General features: G+C 45.0%; 1 long non-coding RNA gene across 3 annotated transcripts in view; it reads right to left on the bottom strand.

The window, feature by feature from the left end:
* Positions 1-868: 868 nt before the first annotated feature.
* The window catches only part of LOC138516031 (uncharacterized), an 86,650-nt gene continuing 63,134 nt past the window's right edge, over positions 869-24,384 (bottom strand). For 2 of the 3 annotated variants that reach the window (XR_011282211.1, XR_011282210.1), the window contains one exon: positions 869-5,140. This is a non-coding gene — a long non-coding RNA (uncharacterized lncRNA). Of the gene's footprint in view, positions 5,141-20,115; positions 21,301-24,384 lie in introns of those variants that run through there. The other variant, XR_011282212.1, reaches the window with a different exon arrangement.

Raw genomic sequence — 24,384 nt, 5'->3', positions numbered from 1 at the left:
TAGGAAGAGTTGGGCGTTTTATCAATAACATCATCAGGCTTCACTTTAGCTTTTATGGTAATCAGATTCATATTCTATATTGACAACACGTGCTTTTAGTCAACAGATAATCAAACCTTGCTTGCATGGATGTAGTATTGCATCAGAAACCAAATTCTGATTCAATCATGGTGGTCAAATGGAATTGGTTCATTATTACATTAAGTTAAATACAGCAGCTTTGAGTGCTTTCCAGAAATGTTTTCAGTTGTAGTATTTTTCCGAGCCCTACTTCCTCAGATCAATGTTTCCAACAGCATGCAGGCACAGAATCTGCTTTCTGAAAAGTTCATAGTAATAACGGTCGCTAGAAGTCAGGGCCTCATTCCGACCCAGGCGGTAAGGGGTTTACGGCAGCGTAAACAGCGCCGACCCTTACCGCCTGATTCCGAGGTCCCTTAGCGCCATGGAGGATTTAACACCTGCAGGTGTTAAAATCCATGGCGCTAAGGGACCTTGTTGTTAATTACGCCACCGTAATTTACGGTGGCGTAATTAACGCCTTCCCCACTCCCATTATGCCCTATGGGGCAAAAATGGGAATGGGGAAGGGTAAATGGGGATTGGGGACTTACCGCCCTGGCAACCTCGGAATGGGGCGGTAAGTCCGCCAACCACCATGGCGTAAACGTAGTTTACGCCATGGTGGTAAAGGTACGACCCAGGCGGTAACTTACCGCCTGGGTCGGATTCTGTTATCAGAAATAGCAATGGCAGATTTTAGACTTATATTCAATTACACTTTCAAACATCAGAGATAATCAAATTCTATCACAATGAGAAATTCGTCAGGGACAGGAATATAGTGACAGATCATTGCTACAAAAAATGAATATGGAAAAGATATAGACATTTATTTAATTTAAAAAAAATCATATAAAGCATGAACATCACACAATGATGCTTGATAGCTCTGTGCATTAAAACATATACAACTTAAAGATCATGAAAACATCAGGCTAAGTTATAGAAAAACACAGGTTTCCATATACATACGAAACCCTTCTACACGAAATGTCCGAGTAGAATAGGTTATTTCAGCTAATAGGAACCATGACACCGGGTCAACATGTTATGAACATGGTAAGCAGGATGATGACATCATGGAACTTCCATCTGCTGGCTGGAGGAGGGTCCCATGAGAACAGCTGAGAGAGAGACCTGGCAAGGGCAGGTATTGGTGACCACTGGCTACTGATGAATACTTGCTGAGATGACCACAGATATTTTCTGTAACCAATAAACAGCCTCACATTGAGGATGAAGTCGGCGCCATTAGTTCGTACATCATTGAATACAACATTCATAGAAAATCAGAGGTTTAAAAATGCATGAAAAACCCTTCTACCCGAAATGTCCCAGTAGAATAGGAATTTTAACATGGTTTCAATTGCTAGTATGATTGTATCCTTTTAATTACATTGATTGTGATTGGTATGTGGTAAATGTATGCATTTCTTTTCTTGTTTTGTATTTTAGAGTGATAATATTTCATTTGACTGTTTTGAAAAGGTTAAAATGTTTAACCAAACCAAATAAAGTATAATTGAATTGAAAAAAGTAGGTTATTTCAGGTAATAGGAAACATGACACAGGGTCAACATGTTATAAAGATTTCAGAGGAGTTGACAGTTGAGCCTTAGGAAACAGGAAAATTAAAAGTATCTTAATTCAGAACTGCACTCTGATTCCAACAAGTAAAAACAAAGTTAGGGAAATGTATTGTGATATTTCTTCACACAGACTCAAATTGAAGAGCTCATTTGTGGCTTTAAGCTATCTGTACAAACCTGCTGATGCTCTGTTCAGTTCAAATGGGGTTTTTGTTAAAAAATAAATATGTATATGCACTTGGTGTTGCTCTTTCAAGCTTCAACCAACCAACAGGATTATTAATACACAAACAACAGTAAATGCAGACGTGACAAGACAGAATAACACGCAACTCTAGAACAGTGTATCACAGGTCGTCAGACCAATGCCAGGTTTTAAGATGTTTATGAAATGCAAGCAAGTCAGCGGGCTGGCCAAGGGGGCCGGCTAAGCAGTGCAGCAAGACACTGCTGCTCTGGAGAATGACATCCTGAAAGTGAAGTGAAGAGACAGTGGAATCCAGGAACTGCCAGCTGCAAAGGTCTCATGACTCTTATCTGCTGTCCTCTGGGGAGCACTATTTTGCCAGCCAAACAGCTAGGCATAAACGCATGGACAGCTTTATGGTTGCACACTAGTGATCTCAAACTGGACTCTTACTCCCAGCATTAGGCAGTGCAATTGTTTGAGGATGGGTCTGATCCTATTCTGTCTCCTGGACACAGAAGCCGTGTGAGGGGCAGGATAAAGAGCAGCCTGCAGAGGGTCCCTGAATCAAAGCTGGAAATAAACAAAAAATGGGACCAGCAGGGAAAGATTTGATAGCCTTTAGTGAACAACGGTGCAATTTAGCAGATTTCACTTGTGCATTCATATGAGGGAGGAGGGGGAGACCATAAAACTGTAGCAGAGGAAGAAAAAGCAGAAATGGCACTGATGGAATCCTCTTCTATCCAAGTATCAAACATTAGAAATGAGACACACAAAAGTAAAACTCCTTCTTTGAAGTTTTCAACTAAAGAAAGAGATGCCAACCAGGCCTCACTCTCCTGGAGTCTGCCTTCAAGGAGATGGATAGAGGAGAGCGGCAGGTGCAACTGGGAGTTGTCTTGCATACAGATTCATGGGGGCGCCCTGGCTCGCCACTAGATCTCTGCTGGCTCCATGCTTTGAATGAATTACATGGACAACAGGATCACCACAAAAAAGCACACAGAGACGGTACAAGGGAAAGCCGCCAATCCTGAGCACTTACGAAGGGTACCATCATTTTACCGAAAATGTTAAATAAATATATATATGGTAGCGGGGTAAGGGGTTAAAATGGGTGGGGATGGAGTTGGGGTGGGGTTAAAAGGATGGAAAAATGGGGGGCTTGGGGAGGGGACCCCCTCCGAAAAATGGGGGGCTTGGGGAGGGGAACCCCTCTAAATAAAAAATAAAAAAAAATAATTCAGTATTTTTGGGGTATTTTGACTTTGGTGAATTTTACCACTCTGATTTTACCTTTGGTATAATCACATACAACCCTTATGAACAATTGCCCCCGAATGAGTAAAAACAGGCAAGAACCCTATCTCAATGCCCATACAATAGTGTAGGATGTCACGGCCATATTTAGGGTCGATCATGTCAAGAGCCAGTGAGAGATCCAGCAATACCAGCAAACAGATACCCCATGCTCAAGCATCTGGTACACATGCTCCAGCAGGGTTGGACTGGGGCATCAAATTGGTTCAGGCACCAATGGGAAAGTGGCCCACAGTTGCACATTCATTCCTTTTGTAGCAGGCTATATAAATAGTACCCAAGGTTTTTTTTGTTGATAAAATGTGATACAACTTGTGCATTTTCAAGAATATTTATTCAGTAACACTGTTCAAATCTACTAGCCGCATGGTAAAATAACCCATGGTCAACTCACTGGTCAAATAACTCATGGACAACTCACTGGTCAAATCTACTAGACGCATGGTGAAATAACTCATCAAAGCGGCCACATGGGCCAAAAAAAGTGGCTCATACTAGCATTGAGCGTTTTGGGTTTGGGCATTGCGCTATTGCCCAATAGGCAAGTTCAAACCTGTGCTACAGGACGTGCATGGTCGCTACCTTAAAACTGCAGCCAGTGCATAAACCGGGTATAGAAAAGACAAGGAGACCCTCCCCTCCCCAATTAACACAAGAATATTACAACCACAAGGGGGCAAAATATGGGCTATGCAGTCAGAAGAAGGGGTGGTGAAGGAGCATGCCTAGTTTACAGCGATACAGGAAAACAACTGTGGGCATGCAAGGAGATAACCAAATGTAGCAGGAAAAGAGAGGACAAAGGAAAATACTCTTCCACTACAGACACAGGGCACGAGTCACTGCCAGAGCTTGTGGTGTATGCACTTGCCATTCATTCGAGAAGCTCAGACAGAGTAACCAGTTCCGAACCTTGCCAAGATGAAAGACCTTTAGAGGAAATTAGTAGCAGGAATGCTACTCCTAATCGCTGTTATATAATCACTGAAAAAACAGCATCTGTGGGTAGATCCTACCAGAGGTACAAGACTTGTCAATTGTTTTCACCAAAGAAAAAAACTGTTCTACATCTCTTATGGGAAGAAGCATTTACATTACGATATCCCTTTAGCGGTTTGCCAAAAAAAACAATGTTTTTTTGCATGTTCCTAAATTGTCTATAGAAGGACAGCTCCGACAGGTTCTCTTGGATCTTCTGGTCAATTCACCTCAGGAGATTTGAAGCGTACTTCTTTTAACTTAAATAGTGTCCCCCGCTATATGCTGGAATGGTGATAGATGAACTTTCATCTACTAAGGTAGAGTTCTGTAAATGCTCCTCATCCACAAAAGGCGTTATTGGGTTTGCCAACAACTTCACAGTAGCTGGGAGGCGCATCGATAGGTGGTGCAGTCGCCGACGCAAAGCTGCTCACTGCGCCCATGGTGAAGTTGTGGTGTTGTTGATGAAAATCATGACCATAGCTTGGAGGGTGAGGGTGTCCAGGATGAATCGGAAAATGTTCCCCAGCTCCCACGCTGTAATGCGGTGCCGATGCCGATACGGGGTAGTTAAATTGCGTATTAATGTCAGCAACGGTGGTGTGTCCCACAGCTGTCGTATTGACTTGCTGTGTGGAACTCTGGGATCTGCTTTGGCTGGCACATACTCGAGCCAGGCAGCATATGCACATTAATAAGAACATGGCACCAAATAGCGCCCCTGCAATAATGGGGACCTGATTAAAATCCATCACGGGAGCAAAAAAGACAGTCACCAGAGGGTCAAACGCCTGAAGGGCTTTTTCCCGCTTTGTATAGTTCAGGAGGATGAGGTACACTTTTTGAGGCAGTAAAACACCAGATTCTCTTCCTCGGGCAGCTCACCTCTGTGACAAGTTTCAGTGTCCAATATTTTTGACTGCAGGACTTCTTTCAAACACTCCCCTTTCTTTACTTAATCTCCAAAGAAGGGTGTTGACGTCGCTCTCTACAAGCACTAAAACAAAAATAACACTTTAAGCCACTTTCCATGCGATTGGCATTGCGACATTACATTTCAATAGCTCTGTTTAAAGAAATGGACTCATTTCTACTGGATTAGCCTGCTTGGCCAGCTTTGGTCAGTTTCTGGCAAATGATACTTAAAACACTGATAACTAGTCCAAAATACATAATTGCATCATTTTAGTCAGGTTGTAAAGGGCCTCTAGCAAAGGGCAGCCAGCAACATAATTTGATTCACTTATGGACAGGCTGCCAGAGGATGGGCACTCTTGGGCCAGCTCTCAAATTGGGGGAGGAGCTCTTAGAGAAGCAAGGGATTGGCAGCTGAGCAATTAAAGAAGAATGGAATAGTTTCAAATCAATGTAATGTGTAGACGCACAATTCCAAGGGCCAGAAGGACTGATTGAATGACGAATGGACATGCGCACATCTTACACTTGGAGGATAGCTCAGCGGAGGTACGCGAATCAACACAGATTCTATCCCGGGGTCCGAGCTTAGAAACCACTGGGTATTGAGCACGTTATAAATAACCAATTACATTTACATTTACACGGGCATTTTCTAAATTAGCAGTAAACTGCATTTTAGGGTGTTACTAGTGATGCATTTGCGTTGCCTTCTTATACTGCTGGAACAAATACAGATATGAGAATTCATAACCGACTGAATTACTTTTACGAGAAGGGCGATGTACTCATAGTCCAGAGACTGCCTATATATAGGACTTGATCGGTGAAATGTTCACGCAAATACACAAGTGTCCAAATGTGCGGACGTGTTGAATTTAAATAAGTGATCAATTAGAAATGAATGGAGAGACGTAAAACGAAATATTATCAAAATGCAAAATCCCACTGGTCCCATTTACAGTCTTACCTCCATCCTCGTGCCCGTGCAAGGTCATGTCTTTTGCGGTTTCCTTGTTGGGCTTTCCTTCCCCTCTCCCCCACCCCACAGCTCTTACTTTCTACATGGTCCCCCCACTAGGTTGTGAACCCCTTATTCTCTCTGTTGTAATTTAGTTCACAATTGTTTGATGGACAATCTCCTCATTGAAGCTATCGGGTATTCTTTCTCTACTCTATATTCATATATTGGACTACATTTTATGTAGCAGGGCAAATTGTTGGATCACATTGAACTGCATAACGAGTCGTACATACACTCATTCTGCTGCATCAAAGTGCGTCTGTCCCGCAGTAACGCTTGGGCATTTAGTGCACAGTGATCTCATTTCCTGAGCATCATAGAGGGAGTAGAAGTGAAGTCGCCCAACCCTAGCTTCCGCATTGAGATCACAGACGGACATGATGTTTACAATTATACTGTGAAGACATTATTTTTTTTATTTTTTTGATACATCAGTAATCAGATTGATGAGATCCCAAGGGTAGCAAAGGACTCAAAAGATGGTGCAAGGACCAACATTGTGTCTCCAGCTACCCTTACCTGCCCTGGCAAATTTGCCCAGGGAGGTTGGAAGAGGATATCTGTCCAACAGAATGCAAAGAAGACCCTGAATCTGTAACAATGAAACCTACAGATTTCTCGGGCATGTCATGATCCGACTGCATGTCCCATTCCTACTGCAAGCTTATCCCAGCACATCCCTTTACCACCCTAATTTACACCCTTGCCCTCGGCACTCTAAATGGTTCCATAATTCTGTAAAGGCGTTACTATTCCATCTGTATATATACTACGCTGTGCTCATGGCGCCATTGCATGCCCCCTTCAATCCCCCTCACAATCTGTAGTACCATTGAACTGCCTTGAAGTAGATCACCCATTCATGGGATGGATGCAAACATTGCACTTCCCTGATGTAAGCTGCTCCTGACGGAAGCACCAAGGCCACGAACAAATAAAGAGTCATACGTACCTCTAAAGGTGTACTTCTGGGGTTATGTATAAGCCTGTAATAGAGAATGATGAACCATACAGTAGCCCTTACATGATTTCTTTGCTCTACATTTTCAGGGTATCATCTCCTTTCACTAGCCACATTTTGAGTTGATCCCGTCTCTGGGTCCTTTCCCTTTTGAGATCTCCATTCCATGCTCCTCTCCATTGTTGGTGATCTCTTTTCCCCTCAACCACCACCACTGGCATGCCTTCACCAAGCCACTACTTGCCGTCTCCTCCCCGTACCCTCTACTGTTCAACTCTCCATGCTCTTCCTTGTTTTGACCTTTAAAGCTTCATTCAGAAGCAAGCGATCGTCCCAAGGAAAGTGCTTAACCGATTCCACCTCGGGTAGTTGACCCTTCCTGGAGCACTCGGCCATGTAAAATGTTAGGAGAATGCACAGTGCAGCAATGAGAAGCAGCAGATGCCCTGCATTCTCCCAATGCAAATTGATGGATTAGGCCTGATTTTAGCACAGCAAGACCGCACCCAATGTGACAGACTGAACTGATTAGAATGACCTTGGAATCAGTGTACATTACTGTGTGTAGTGTTGCTGCATGTGTGTGATGCATGCACATAAATGCAGTGCACTGTGTAAAGATTGGGCTCTCCAAAGATGACACCGACATCTTCTGAAGTTCTAGTTGCTTCTATATGAAAGTTCCAGTACATCATATTAAGGTTATCATGTCAAGTACATCTGAGCTTAAGGCAACATGCACCGGCATCCTCTCTAGGGGTCTACATCTCACCAACTGACCCACTCAGAGCTCTCACTCATACATCAACATTTTCACAGGCTGCATTCTATGTCACGCATCCAACTTTCCATGCATACTAACAAAGGCAACATGGACACCAGGTCACCACATATCTTCCCTCTTTAAAGAACACAAATGACACCTACCAAAACAGGATACACACTCACAACACGCACGCCACACACACACCATCCCCTGCGCGTGTATCACAACCAAAAACTACAACCACCACATCTGCACACACTGAAACCGTCCACACAGTAGTGATACCAAAACCCACTCCAACAAAGCACTTCCCCTTTTCTATATAGTAGAGAAAGGACACCGAACACCTGAATCCAAGCATACCTCAAAGCACAGAAGGCACAGTAAAGGGTTATTATCAGGAAAATCCCTCTTGCCTGGCAATGCGTTCTTTTTTAGCAGACTTCAGAATGAGAAAGGTAGTAAAATTAAACCCTGTCGGAAATTTCTTTTGTTTTTATAAAAAGGTGGCCACAGTGATAGGCATTGGTGGATGAGCTAACAAACCCTCGTGCCACTTTGACCCTAAAGCCCTGTTGCTAAACTGAGACAGAAGTACAATCAGCATTGGCAAAGCAAACAGTTTTGGTTCCTGTAAAGGCATTTGACAGGCCTTTGCCAGACACTGCAATTATGTGCTCAGGTACTCCCTCCATTTTCAAGCTGTTATGGCAGGCTGCAGCTGCTCTGTACTGCCAATGGTGTGAGAAATGTGTAAAAAATGTCAATACTTTGCAAATGTGTGAGTACCTGGCCACGTGATCACTATCATATGCCCTGTGCAGTCTCAAATTCTCCGTAATGCCACTCTGTGCTTTCAATAGTCACCACATCAGAAGTGTCTTGCAGCTACCATAATGTGGACAATGCAGTCTCCAAATCACTAATATTGCCATCAAAACCACGGCTGCCGTAATTTGCCCAGGGAAGCTTGAAATATGGTTTTCATCTCCGCCTTCTGCAGCCTGTGTGGGTTGCCATTTGCAGTGAAGCTGCCTGGGTGCGCTGCACCCTCTGAAGAACTGAACAGGGATGTTGCATTATTTGGCACATGAGTCATAATGACCATTTCTGTGGTGGACTCTCACGAATATGATCTCATTTCACTTAATCATTTATTTTATTTATTTAATTTATAAAGCACACAGCAGCCCAGGGGCATTGCAGAGCTGTTGCAGAGTATCATTACGTAGTCATTTCATCCAGTTCACAGGAGTTGTGACATAAATGCAGAGTCAGTCTAGGTGATGAAGATATTAAAGGGTGGATGGCATGTGGACCGGGGGTCACTCGGTCTCGTTGAACAGCCAGGTTTTTAGGGCTGTGCGCAAAGCCCAGTAGGATGGTTCAGCTCTCAGGGAGGGCAGCAGTGAGTTCCACTGTTTGGCGGCAATGAAGGGAAAACTGGCACCTCCAGCTTTAGCATGGGTGTAATTTTAGGGGGGGGGCAGAGGTGTTTGTTCCCCCCCAACTTTCATGACACACCATTTTGTCCCCATTCATTTAGCTGGGGCACCTTTTCTTCAGATGTCATGTCCCCCCCAACATTTTCAACAAAGTTACTCCACTGAGCTTTAGCCCGCCTGACTTTAGGTTGTACGATGAATGTAAGAACGGCGTCACAGATGCAAACCTATACCAAGCGCGTTGGGAGGACCCAATCTTTGCATTCCTAGACTTGTATGCCTGCATTTACAAAAGTAACAAGCAAAACTGCAAGTGCACGAACATAAAGAAAAGCAGGACACGAGGAGATCCACTGCACCCACCGGACCGGGAACAAGTTGACAGCTGTGTGAAAACACAGAGCAACAAGACGAGGAAGAACAGTGTCGAGTGTATGAAGGAAAGCCCCATTATTAATATCAGAGCGCGGGCTAGGTGGCGAGACACCATACCGGAAAAAGCAAAGAAAGAGTGGTAGGTGGCCGTTTATGTGTATTCATACGCTCCAGTGAAGGACAAGCAGTCATGTTAGTAAGCATGGGGGTGAAGTTCTAAGGACTAAAAAAGAACCAGCGTAATAGGTAATAACCGTAAACAAGATGCTTTTTGTGGCTTTGCTAGTGTGCTGATTTAGATGCCGGGATGTGATGGTAACTATTGGAGAGTCAGCAACTTGAAGTCTCGAGCAGGGCATCTCTAACTTTAAAGAAGTAGAACATATTACGCAGAGTAATACTGAATTCTCCATTGAGGCATTACACCAGGTAACCATTGATGTGAGTAGACTAATGAAGTTAGTCATAAAATACATTGCATTTGACATAGTTAGAAGTTCATTATAACCTTACCGGTATCCTGGCGGCAAATCTGCCAGGATGCCGGCAAATGGTAGTACCGCCGGACTGAGTGCCAGTAAGCGGTGTTAATTCCCATTCCATGGAGTGGACTCCATGGGGGATTTTGCTGGTAATACATGTGCCGGTAATACCAGTGATTCTTGCCGGTACGGTGCCTGAATTACCATCAGTTCTCACCTGGAGGTAAATCAGGCACCTCACTGGCACACTTGTAGTTGGCCAGTTTGGAAATGTGCAGTATAGACTAATACTGGCATGTTATCTCCACACCGGCCAACTCATAATGAGGGCCTTAATATTAAGAAAAGGGTGTGAAAGAAAGAAGATTATGAAAAACTCAGAGCCATGGACGAAATAGCAGAACAATTGATATCACGTGAGTAGAGACACATTGGGCCTCATTACAGGTTTGCCGGGGTGGAATTAACATGCCGCTACTTCCGTATACCGTCACGTTTCTGCACCTACAAACTAAAGGTTGTCCGGTGAGAGACCTGATTTACCTCCAGTCAGCTGGAGGTAAGTCAGGCATCCCACCGGCAAAAAACAGCTGGTATTACACAAGTATTACACAAGTAATACCGGCAATCCCCCCATGGGGACAGCAAGGGAAATAAAGAGGAACATAAGCAGCTGGGAAAATAATTTGACAAGTTTAGAAAAGAAGTTTGGCCAACACCAGTACAGTGACTTACATCTTCATTTTGCTTGCCTGTTTCACGTACCTTAAAATGATGCTTCAAGCCTGCAGTAGTTAGGGTTCGTGTTGACCCGTGATGTAGGGTGGCATGCTGCAAATCTGCCATTCGCTGTTTAATGGTCACTACAGCCACTGGGCACTGCTGTTCTCTATAGTTGCTTCTATTTCATGTCTCCATGAGCGCCTGCAATTTACTCACTCAGCAAATCGGCAGTACGGGGCGATGGCTCTCGTATTTCATGCTGCTTTTTAGTTTCGTCTTATAGGTGTCCCTCCCAACCCGACACCTACTGAAGCAAAATACTCTTGGCACGAGAGGGTAGATAGATGGCCATTGGATATGATCAGGGTCCAGCATGCAGCTAAAGGGTGTTGTTTGGCTCGCCATCGAATAAAGGGGCCAAGTTGGGATGGATACTTTCCCAGTCTAACCCAATGGTGGTGTCTTCATCCCGAAGCATCTAACACACAAAGTTGTTTGTTTTTCAAGATGATTATTATGTTATTTAACCTACAATAAATTGCAGTAGCAACATATAGCCTCCCACCCTTTCCATACACTTTCCCACCAGCCCCCTATATATTTCAATTAGTTTTTTCAGTAAAAAATACTCATTAAAAAAACATCGAAATTACACTGTCAAAGAAAGAACGCTATACCCGCAGAACACCTCTCACAGGGTTGTTTGGCAACTCTTTTGGCACTGCTGCTCTTGCTGTGCTGGTGTTCTCCGGCTATTTAAGTCCTTCGGAGTGCGCTGTACATCTGAATTTGGAGTTTGCATATGGTTGCCCAGTCGGTGGTGTGCCCTTACCCCCCTGAAGAGAAGACAGAAGAGGCAAAGACTGCAGGAATTTGCATATGTGTGTGTTTTGTGATATGTGTATCTATGTTGTGATGATTCACACAGTGTCGTCAATTCTCCCAAAGGGCGAGACCTTTTCCATGAGGCTCGGGCATTGCGGCTGCTACTCAATAGTAGCGTCACCACTAGGGGTGGTTTAATGCAGGAGGCCCTCACAGGGAGGGACTCCCCTTCTGGGGACAAGGACCATCACCTGGGGCACAGCCCATTGAATATTGTCATGCACCAACATTCCCTAGACTTTCCCACTGTTCAGAACCATTTTGTTGAAAGCAAATCTATGTGCTGCTATAGTACAGGGGCTAAAGCCAAAAGTACTAAGATGAAGAAGAGCACAGGAGACATTAAAGTAATTTACTGTGCTAGTACTGGTACGAGGTGGCCCTGATGGGGAATGCAGATTAAGTTATCAACAAGAACAAAGGACTTTTATATTCAGCCAGGGTGAAACTGGCAACATACTGTATAAGTATGGACGACTGTCAAACCAGACACGAAAACCAGCAGGAGTTTCAAACGTTGTGGGTAGACCAGAGTATGAGAAGGGCAGTGGACGCCGGTGAGGGCAGGAAGAGGTTCTCTGTGGGTCCAGTTGATGCAGACCCAAACACAAAGCAGTAGCGAAGAGCCAAGCAGCAGACCAGAGCGCGGAGTCACCGTTGTGCTGTGGAAAACGAAGAGAGAAGACCAGTGTGGCGAAGAGAAGAAACCCAGTCCCAGAATGTCCCGGTGGTGTGCTGGAATCCCTAAGAAGGTAATGGGAGGTGCGAGAGACCCGGATGGGACACGGGGTGGAAGCTAGATTGGTCGGGGACTCGTACACTGCCATACCAAGCAACCAAGGAGGACTTACTCATCTCAGTGGCGACCATAAACCCACTGACCACTAGAGAATGTTGGTATATCCTAACCAAGATAGGCCAAGAATCCGAGGATAACATCCTCATTGGAGTGGCAACCATAAGCCCACTGACCACCAGAAAAGGATCAGAGATCCTAGCCAAGATAAGCCAAGCATCGGAGGAAAACTTCCTCGTTGCAGTGGTAACCATAAACCCAGTGACCACCAGAGAAGGGTTGGAGACCCTAAACAGCATAAATCAAGTATCTGAGGAGAGCTTCCTCATCGCACTGGTGGCAATATACCCACTGACGACCAGAGATGGCTCTGGGACCCCAACCACTGCTACTCAAGCATCAGAGGAGAGCTTTCTCATCACAGTGGCAGTAATCGGCCCACTGACCACCAGAGAAGGGTCTGGTTCCCCAAAAAAAGGGAACTGAGCAAGCAAGGAGAACGTCCTCGTTGCAGTGGCGGCACTGAGCCCGGTGATCAGCAAAGAAGGGTTTGGGACTTTGCCACTTTGTTGTTCTTATCAAAGTGTAACTCAAGCTCAGAGTTGTGAGAAATAACTTTTGAGGGACTAGGAGAAGTGAGTCATTCTCCTGGATAAGGGGCTAAATCTCTTGGAACATACTCTACAGACGCCAGGGGAACAGAGTCATTTCCCCTGGTCCCCCTGGCCTTGTTGTGCACTGTGCCAAACAAAACCAGGAGAAGGGAGCCAATCTCCTGGTACTAAAACTGAGAGATGTCAGGGGAAGGGAGTCATTTCCCATGGTTTTATTGGAAACTGTATCGATTTACATAAGGAGAACAGAGCCATTGTCATGGATTTGGAAAGACTGTGTGAAACTCACTAGCCAGGGTAAGGGAGTCATTCCCTCAGGCATATATTTGTGCAAAAGAACATTCCTTTGAAAATTATCCCTGCACCAGGAGCAGGGAGATATTCTCCTGGAGAGGGAACTTGTTAGATTATGCTTTAGTTGTAGTGTGAGGAATAGAAATGGGTTATGAAACAGGACAGTGGTATCTGATTTGACGGACATTCTGACAGACACTTATTTTTATTTATTGTGCATTTGTAAGACGTTTATACATCTAAAGATTGTGTTTCAAAGCACCCACCGGGGTAAGGTGAGGGAACAAGGGAGCAAAACAAGACAATGCAATAAAGAAACAATGATGAGCAAAAGGCAGAGGCTGTCTTACTAGGCCTTGTAAGCATTCGGAGCGTGTAACTGCAGAGAGAGAGATAGAAGGGAGAGGGGTGGGGTGGGAACGGGGTAAGTGCTTGAGGTTCCACAGAGAGGGAAGCGCAAGAGAGACAGTTTCAGGGCAACTGATAAGTGTAGGGCGGTGAACCTTGGTGACAGAGTGGTTACCTGCAAGAACAAGATGTGCTGGCCTGTGAAACAACACATGCCAGTGGGTGCTCAAGGCAAGTGCATTAGGGGGGTGGATGCTGCAGGCAATTGGACAGTAGGTTAGGGCCCAGAATGATGCATAAGACCCTTGGCCACCAAACACAATGACTGGGGGTTAGCATGGATGGGAGATGGGGAAGGAGGAAGAGAAGAGGGACGTCTTGAGGAGCTTGCAGAATTTGAGGAGATCCGGCTCAAGACAGAGAGGAAAGGGGAGGCTGTTCCAGAGGAGGGAGCCAGCCGAGGAAAGAGATTTGGAGCTGGAAGATTGGCGAGATCTGTAGGGAGAGAATTTTGGTGAGAGCAAGTTGTAGAATCGTGGTCCCAGTCATTATAGGACCACAATATTATGGATGATGGACGATGCAGAGAAATTTGAATGTGATGCTTTCGGCAACTGGGAGCCAGTGGAGAGATTTTAGGGCTGGAGAGATGCAGTCACTGGGCTTGAGCCCAAGGATAAATCTTGCAGCCCTATTCTGGAGACATTGGGCCTCACTACTAGGTACCCTTACTGCATTCCGGGTCCGGGTTCCCAAAATAGGGACCATAACGGGAACCATTCCCCATTCCCATTTGAGCCCCCATAGGGTTCAATGGGAATGGGGATGGAGCTAATAACGGTACCGCACTTTGCGGTACCGTTATTATCTCTGAAGTCCCTTAACGGGTCCCATCCTTAACACCTGGTCAGACCAGGCGTTAAGGAAGTGACCCGCTAAGGGACCACGGAATAGGGTGGTAAGGGATTACCGCACCGGTGTCCTTACCGGTGCCGGTAATCCCTTACCACCTATCTCGTACTGAGGCCCATTGAGTTCCTTTGGAAAAGTGAGGAAAGGGAGATTTGAGACAGGGATACCCCTCTCAGAAATAGGGACAGTGAGGGATTTTCTTGTACAAATAAAAGTCTATAACAAAAACATGCCACCTTTGTGTCTACTTCCTTCTTCGACACCCTTACAATGCATGCCTGTGTGTGTCTTTGGATATAATGCATTGTGTGTAAACAAAGACTAGTTGAGTGAGTCTGTAGCTGTTCATGTATGCATACATCCATGTGTATGTTATGATCAGAGAGTGTCTGGGCATAAGTGTGTGTTTGGATATGTATGGTTTGTCACTCTGAATCCCTTGAAGAGATTGCTGACATAGATGGGACATAGATGGGTTGCGTCAGCAGCGTCCTGCATGCAATTACAGTGACCATTTCTGGCATAGATAGGTTGTAACAGAAGGTTCATGCATGCAATATAAACAGGTGTCGAAGTGTAAAAAAAGAAGTGGAGCAATGTTCCTTTCTACCCCATCCCTGTCAACTTCATACTCACCCTAAACCCCCCTCAATTCAAACCGTATACCTGGATCCTGCCCTTCCTTCACTCCACCCCATGCTGTGATTTACAACAGTCCAATCACGACTGATCAAAACACAGTGAAAGAAAAGGCATATAAATGGAAAAATGCATTTGTTTCGGTCATTGTTGCCCACAGCAAGCAGCTTTACGCACCCTCCGCTTTCCAATCACTCACCATTCCCATCTCTTAAGGGACATGCCCAGAACTAAAGCCACACCCTACCTGCTCAGACAGCTGCACATGCTGCAGATCACTGAGATCACTGGCAAGAAGGGTTTTGTGAGGCCCCGGAATGAACATTATGCCCCAAGCAGTCTATTACATTAAAACAAAAACAAATGCATTACAGCAACATAGCTCCATTAGATGTCATACAGGAATGTTAGCAGTAGGGTCCAGATTTGAACCCCTCGCCCCCAGTAGGGGACACTAATACAAAAAAATAAATTAAACTATAGGTGCTTGAGGGGACAAAAAAAGGAACAATGGTGGATTTCCCCGAAAAGTAGGGAAATGTTGTACCCTTAAGTTGCTGCCCACTTTGCCATCTGAATATAATGTGGCCATTACTGGTACAGATATGTTGTGGCAGAAGCTTCATGCATGTGATGAAAAATGGCCACACCTGGCATAGATGGGTTGTGGCATCTATGCCAGGTATGAATGCCTCATGAATGCCATTTGCACTCACCATTACTGGCATAGAGAGGTTGTGGCAGCAGCTTCATGCATGCGATTTAAAGTGACCATTACTGGCATATACAGGTCAGGACAGGAGCCTCGTTCAAGCGATTCACGCTGACCAATACTGGCATAGGTAGGATGTGGATGCAGCCTCATGCATGTGATTTATTGTGCCTAGTACTGGCATAGATATGTTATGGTGGCTGCAGCCTCATGAACATGGTATGAAGTTTTACACTTTAGTGTACTGTTGGTGTTATGGAATTTACTGGATTTCGTCATGCGCTACCCTAAAGAACCAATTGTAAATTGTATGGCTTTTAACCTCATTTTTGTCACAAATTGCATGCAAAATGCATCACTTCAGCACATTATTTTAAAAACTATTCTTGTGGAAGGGTGCCCCCCAACTCCCATTATTTATTCTGGGCCCCCTGGCTGTGCTCGGTCACTCACACTAATTTGAAGAAATATTTAGAGCCCTCGACTCAAAATATCCACCAGGCATGACTGCCCATGTCACATGAAATTTACTGGATATTCGTCATGCCCCCCCCCGGTCCCCACCCCAGCCACTCCAAACAGCCCTTTAATTATTTTGGGTTCCCTAACTATGCTCGGTCACTCACACTAATTTGAGGAAATGTTGAGGCCACTCCACTAAAAATATTTACCAGGCACGATTGCCCATGAATCATGACATTTACTGGATATGGTTCATGCTGCCCTAGAAAAAAGAATTGTAAATTGCATGGCTTTTTATCCCATTTTTCTCAAACTTAAAAAAAAAATGTTGGATTCTGAAACTATGCTTGGTCGCTCAGGTTAATTTGAGGACATATTTAGGACCCTCCACTGAAAACATTCACTACCCCGTGAGGGCTCACCCATAAATCATTTAAAATGTTGGTGCCTCTTCACGAGCTATCCAGCCCCCCATGCACCAAAAGCTGCCTCCACCACTGGTTAATATGGCTAGATGGTGTTTTGCTGGGAAGAGGAATATAGATGAGTGGGTGAGTATGGATGTGTGATGTATAGAGGTGAATTGGTGTGCAGTTGAACATCTTTGGATGATGGATGACTGGGTCAAAATGGTTTAATGGGTGCAGGAATGGCTAAAACTGTGCATACCCAGAAAAATAATAATAAAAGAGTGCCATGAAACATTTCAAATGGGTCCTGGTCCCCATCTTCAGATGGCTTTGGCTGCTGACCTAATCGCGCTGCTGTACCTCGAGTACACATGAAAGGTTATTCGGCAGACAGAGACAACCCTATTTCTGGACCTCAGATTCAGAATTCTGCAGTGCTCCTCCCTCTTACTTTGTTGGCTGTTCTTTGAACTGCTTTGATTAGTGTATGTGTGTGTAGTTACATCTAGAAACGACTTCACAAGTTATCATGCGCTTATAAAGAAATCACATTAGTTCCCTTTACCCACAATGACATCTTTGCAATTATTGTGATACACAGATACAATGGAAAGTTTTCTTCCATCGTTCTTCGCTCGCGCCTGTTTTCACTGCTGGAGTAGATACACATTTAAAGAAAGCACTGTTGTGGGACTGCCAAGTCCCTAGCATAAAACATCCACTATGAAGCCAATTCAAATTAGACATAATGTATGCAGTGAATAGAAAAGGAAAGGACTCTAAATGCAAGTGTGGCTTTCTACTGCACTTGCCTTTCCTTGTGTGCACGATTATCACTACGTTGTTCACCTGGACCTGGTGTCAACACCTTGTGATGAAGTCCCCTGCCTAGCTAGGAGTTTAGATGGTGGAGTGACAGAAGGTCCTGGTGCCACCACACGCTCTGCGATGATGGACACAGACTATACATGGGGGATCCCAAGGTCACCTCCTGCCCTCCGTGTGGAAGGGGCCAGGCACTTGACAAACACCTCCAGGAATTTCTAAGCAACAAGCATAATATTCCCTCCCATTTAGCATGGTGCCACCTTTGTGCCGATGGTGAAGAAAATATATTCCAGAGACATTGGCCCGCTTCAGCATAGCCGCAAGTGTAATACTGATCACATGCGCTGGTGGCACAGGAAGTCCCCAGTGTGAGAGCTGGTCGAAGAGAGACCGCTAAGCAGAGACGTTGAGGCAGGGCTCACTCGCAGACATTCAGTGTGGAGCTCCCATGCTACTTCCCATGTAAGGAACACTGGTGAGACCCAAAATGGCACCCAGCACTAAAGTAGACCCGATACATTCCTTTCTCTTGCCGTCAGGCCCACTAAAGAGGAGGACCATTGATTGTATCCCTCCCGGTCCAGTCCACCACTCTCAAGGTAACTCCAATCAGGATTTCCCCAGGGGAACCAATGAAAAAACAATCTTTGCAAAGGGTGGGCCTGAGTCAGAACAGAAAGACTGCGCATTCACAGAAAGTGTTCACAGACCGGAGAGAAGCCGGCCAGAGAGAGTTGTGAGAGTCAGGTGCTGGAGAGACATGGGCTTGTAAAAGTTTAGGAGGCACCTTTGAAGAAAACTGGAGGAAGCAGCAGGGGTGCTGGAGGCGAGGTATCGGAGAAAGGACCAATGAGGTCAGAGTTCATCCAGAGTAGATTGAGATGGAGGAGAAGGTACTGGAGGTGATGCAAGAGTTTTAAGGCGACCGCTGGAGTATTGAAGAGAATGGTTTTGAGTTGGATAGAATAGCCAAGGAAAGTGTTCTCATTGGGTATTTTGAAGATGAGTAGAGGTATGAAGGTGAAGAGTGGAAGGAGCCAGAGCAGTGGACGAAAGTGACAAGGACATGGACAGTGGAAGAAGATAAGCACTGGGCCGAGGAGACAGAGTGAGGCACAGCATGAGATGTTTGGAGTTGAAGCAAGGGGAAGAATATTCTATTGATGAAAGTTGGCAGAAAAGGGGAAATGGCTAGACTAGAAGATAGGGATAATGAGCGGGTGGAGGAATTTCTGTGAGAGCTGTAAGATTGTAGAACTGGTGTACAATCAGGAAAACAGGAAGACGTAGTGGAGGAGTGAGCAGATGAGGTTTGAGAAAGAGAACATTAAAGAAGGTAAGGAGAAAACCTGTGTGGGCGACAGTAATGAGAACAACAAGGGAAGCTTGAAGGAGGAGAGAAATGTAGATGTGAGCCCAGAATTCATCATGGATAACCCTGGGACCAGTGGAGGAATGAGCATGGGGTGATGGGGAACACAGAGATAGAGCAGGCGGGTGGGCATAAGATCCGGGCTTCACAATGTGGGAGCTACAGACAGTCTAGCCCCTTTGAATCTGCTGCTGGTTTGGGGTCTCTTAGGAAGCAAGAAAACAATCAAGGATTTGTGAAAACCTAGACATTGTATTCAGATCTTTTTCCAGAAAGATTCTCCTCGGAAATTCAGGGAGAAGCCCTCGACTGAGGAAAAGCCATCCTGAATTTTTAGTTAATCCAAAACCTTTACTTAAAACCTAGACTTTCAGTCAATCCTGACCATTAGTTGACTTCACACTTACTATTTTGTATTTTTTCGTCCCACATTGTACTGGTCCTTATTAAAAGCCAAATACTATTTTCTCATTTGTTGTGGCAGGTCAATTGATCCATTCCCACGTGGAGCCACAAACGAGAGTATCTGCATCCGTTGCCTGGCAACGAAGAGGTGCAAAATCTGAGTCTCACAACAGGCCAACACAAAGCCTCCATAGACAGAGTGTGCAGTAAATATAGTGCACACAAGCAGCAGGACGTATAAACCAAAGAGGCGGCTGCCAGCTGAGCAGTATTTCAAAAGTAGCACACTGTATTTCTGACTGTGTATTAAATTAATAAACATTCCACCTCCAATTCCCTTTCTTACCTTTACAAATCTTTCATTTTTAACATTTCTGCCCCTTTACCCTCCCCACATCTCTGAGGCCCCTTTCTGTTCTCTTGCAGACTATGGTCTGGATACCGCTGACTGTGGCACAACCAAAACTTACCAGACCAATAGACCAGACCCGCCGGTAGTGACTGGTGCACTATAGAAAATAAACTTAACACAGCATTATAAAGGGCCTAGATGTAAAATGACAGATTTGAAAAGGATTTAACAATACGCTCTTCAAGAATCACCTTTCTTTTTTTATATATTTATTTACAAATATACAGAAATTATATCAAATAGCAAGGTATGTACAAGATAAATCGTAAAATCATCAATCAGCATAGCACATCAGTACAATGGAAAGAATGAGTCCATTAGAACTATGTACATTAACTGTAGATTCATACAAGAATCGCCCCTTCCCCTAGCGACTGCACACAGTGGCCAAAGACCCTCCCCCTGCCCCCCACCATCCCCTATTCAGGTCCCCGATTCACAACAAACTGAGTCTAATACAGCATTAAGATCTTCCCCCCAGATTTTCTCAAAAAGTGTATATATATATTTTCTCTCCTATATATATATACACACATCTCTCCATCGCTTTGGTGTTTCCAGGGTCACAGAATCACAGTATTTTCAGCCTGGGAAGGACATCAGTTTTGTCTGGCCAATTTCACGTTGCAGTTAACTTAATTTTCCCACCTACCAAGAAGATCAGTGGCTACGTCAAAACATGCGTAACTGCATTGAGGGTAAGAAAGGACATACTTTGGTAGAAAACTTTAATATTATATACAGCAGATATCAACATCCACCTTTAGAAAGAGGCATAAATAGTCAGAGGTGTGAATTGCAAAACATTTGGATGTACTGAAGTAGATCCAGTCCAGGATATGCCTCAATCACATCCAGAATACGCATTGTCTGAGACCGCAACATCACAGTAGCTCGGCGGGGCGTCGGCATGCGGCATGGGTGCTGAAGCAAAGTCCGTGCATGTGCCAGTGTTGAAATTGTGATCATGGTGATGAAACTGATGACACTGGCCCAAAGAATAGTGGTGTCCAGGATCCATTGGACAAATCACCCCAGGTGCTGATATGGGGTTATTAAATTGCGTGTTAATGTCATAAATGTTATTCTGTCCATCAGCTGTTGTATGAATATATTGTTGTGGAGGTCTCTTTGATCTGTTCCGGCTTGCACAAATTCGGACCACCGCCCAGGCAAATATTAATATGAAAACAATACCAAATATTGTTCCTGCAACAATTGCTATGGTAGCAACGTGCATCATATAAGTGAAAAAAGGCCAGCAGGTCAAGGGGTAAATGGCAGATAACTGGCGCAATTGACGAATCAAAAAGTCTTTTCCGACTGCTCAAATCCACAGAGTAGCTGTGTGCGTTCCGCTGGTTGAGGCTTCAGATCCTGGAAGAGAATTTGTAAAAAGTAAACAGCGAGTTGTGAGGAACCAAGATGGTTGTGGTTTGTTTTCATATGTTCCGAGACTATTTGTAGGCCACACATGCTCCTAATGAGCACTTTGAGCATGAATTGATGCTGCAGGCATGTTCCAAGAAGTAATAAAGATTATGGGAGTGCAGTTATCAATTCCTAGCTTTATCTTCTGTAAAAGACAGCACCATTACTTGAGACACTCCTAGCTAGTGAGCATAGCCTATGGTTAGGCCTCGAACAGGGTTGTTGGAGTACAAATCAACGTCTATGTGCTAGAACCATGGCACCCCATTCTTGCTAGCAAGGATGCGTACAATGGCAAATGGAATAGTGTAAAATTGATATTTTCAAGTAAGAAGCCTATTCAGTCAGTGGAGATGCTGGCAGCCGGATACAGGGAAGAGGCATGGAGAGAGAGCAAGTGTTGCAGAAAATGACCTGGGTTGATCCTTCCACAGGTTCAACCCCAGATCTGTGGAGGCCACCTTTTGCCTTCCAAGGTCATGCAAGATGGAGTGCAGTCATTATAAATATGATTGATTATTTATAATGTGCTTAATACTGAAGAGGTTTCTAAGCTAGGACCCGGGAATCAAACCTGTGTTGCTCTGCACCGTCTTGCTTCCAAGACGAGCATGTTGGCATTCAGCTATACTACCCATGTAGCATGTATATTTACCAAAATAAACTTGAAGGAAAGCCTTGATTAGACATTAGCACCTGGGATAGGTATTAACCAATCAGATGCCACAGAAAGCAGGTGGACACAGTGTCCACCTGCATTCTATGCATTCATCGGCTCAGCCCCGGATGTCTGCCATTTTGCCTGGCCTGTTCCCCGGTCCTCTTTCCCACGTCACTTCAGTTGGACCCCTTTCCTTCGAGTTTTGCCATCCGCCCCAACTCATTCTCTTCCCCTCTCCACTTAACTGACTCAGGCCGACAGCTAGCGCGTGCTGCTGCTTCCTGCCTTCTCTGTCATGGCCTCCATGCAATTAGGCACTTACTCCTTTCACCAATTTCCATGGCGGACATCTTTGTTTAAATTTTGTGTCAGGGAAATTTGAAATGTGTGAAAGTCGTGGCTACAACCTCTCCCCTCCCCCCAAAAAGTAAACAGCAAAGCAGGGAAATGCCCTGGGGTGCTAACATAGATAACCCTTGCATTGTAGGGAGGACAGGGCCAGTAATGGCCTTGTGCCCTCACGTGCAATTACCCTCCCTGTCCAGGTCATCATTATAGATATGGCGAGTTCCACCATGCTTGCTCACTGGCGTATAAATTGATTTGTTCCTTATGTCTCACCATTTTTCTGTTCATTACTTTTTTAGTAAAATAGTTTGACAAAAGAAATACATATTCGAAGAAATCCTATTGGACATGCTTGATGCATAAAGGAGAGAGAGAGAGAGAGAGAGAGAGAGAGAGAGAGAGAGAGAGAGAGAGAGAGAGAGAGAGAGAGAGAGAGAGAGAGAGAGAGAGAGAGAGAGAGAGAGAGAGAGAGAGAGAGAGAGAGAGAGAGAGAGAGAGAGAGAGAGAGAGAGAGAGAGAGAGAGAGAGAGAGAGAGAGAGAGAGAGAGAGAGAGAGAGAGAGAGAGAGAGAGAGAACACACCTAGGTACCTCCACTCCCCACCCCACCTTACCTGAGCCTGGGGCATCTGCTTCCCACTCTTTACTCCCCGGTTGCTTGTGAATCCCTTGCTACCAATTGCCCCTGCCCCTCGTTGTTAGCTCCCTGTTTCTCTACTTCCTTTATCATGTTCTTCCTCCCTGTGATTACAAAGTGCTGCATTGTTTCCTGAAGCTAGGTGTGTGCCCAATAACTACCTTATTAATAATAACTACAGCAGTAACAAAGAGCATGTCAATGGCTCAAGTAGTCCCATTGCTGGGTGTTGCATAGTCATTTTATAGAAGTTACTACCTTACACCAGCTGGTGGGAGTTTAGGGGGAGGCAGACTTTACATTTAGCTTCAGTAGGAACAGATATCAATTCCCTGCTGACAGTGACTGAGGTGGTTGAAAACACTAGAATACTTTGGGGCTCCACCCTGGAGAGAAGGTCCTTAAGGGTAACCTTGAAGCTATTCGATTCTGGAATGTGCTTCATTTCTTTGATTAGTGAGTTCCAGCGATGGGGACCCAGGGAGTTAAAGGAGAATAAAATATGTAAGCACACCTGGGGGCTTTCAAGGGTGTTAAAGGATGACAGACCAAGTATGGGAACGCCTGACAGCAAGGGATTTACCCCAGCATAACGAACACGACAAGCCGAGCGTGCCATGAGTTTAAAAGCAAATACATTTTTTTAAAAGCCATCATTGAAATGGCGAATTCTAATACAATGAATCCCTTTTCTATTTCCGTTGGCGCCCGACCAGGATGAGAGTGGCGAGGGAGAAGGACTTTGATGCTCAAAGTGGAGCAGTAAGTGGTTGTGGCCTTCAAATGTGCCTCAGGAGGGAGAGGGCGGGTGAAGCAGGAGGTAGCGCGGAACATCAACCTAATCCAAGGCTCAGAATGTGGGCCATTACCAGTAGGTAATGTCCACCTTCCAAGCCCTCTGATTGGGTGAATACTGCTACTATGTCATAATTATTCCTTTACTGACTGATAACTCCACGATTCTGCCAACCAAACCAACTAGAATGAGGTATCAGACTGTAGATATGATATGATGTGGCATTTATAACGTGCCTGTACACAAGTGTTTCTAGCTGCGACAAGACAAGGAGGGGAAACAAGGGAGGACAAAGTAACGATCTTACTAGGCCTTGTGTCATGCAGATCGCGCAAGTGCAGGGAAGAGGGAAGGGGAGAAGTGCCACAGGGGAAGGGGGACATGCAGTTAACTCACAAGTGCATCCAGCGGGTGGCTCATAAGTGCAGAGAGAAGAGACTGTAGGGTTGCAGATACAGACCCTTAAGTGCTGGGGAGCCCAGTGGCAGTGCAAGGGCAATTGGACATGCAGCAGCCTGGGCCCAAATTCAGTCCGCGGAGCAGTCAGGTGCATCAGCTGGGGAGAGGAAGAGAGAAAGCAGAAGTGAAAA

Source organism: Ambystoma mexicanum, chromosome 6q (assembly GCF_040938575.1).
Source record: "Ambystoma mexicanum isolate Mex_15411 chromosome 6q, UKY_AmexF1_1, whole genome shotgun sequence".
Taxonomy (NCBI): Eukaryota; Metazoa; Chordata; class Amphibia; order Caudata; family Ambystomatidae; genus Ambystoma; species Ambystoma mexicanum.
Note: the sequence above shows the minus strand (reverse complement) of the source record. Positions and strands in the feature narration are given on the sequence as shown.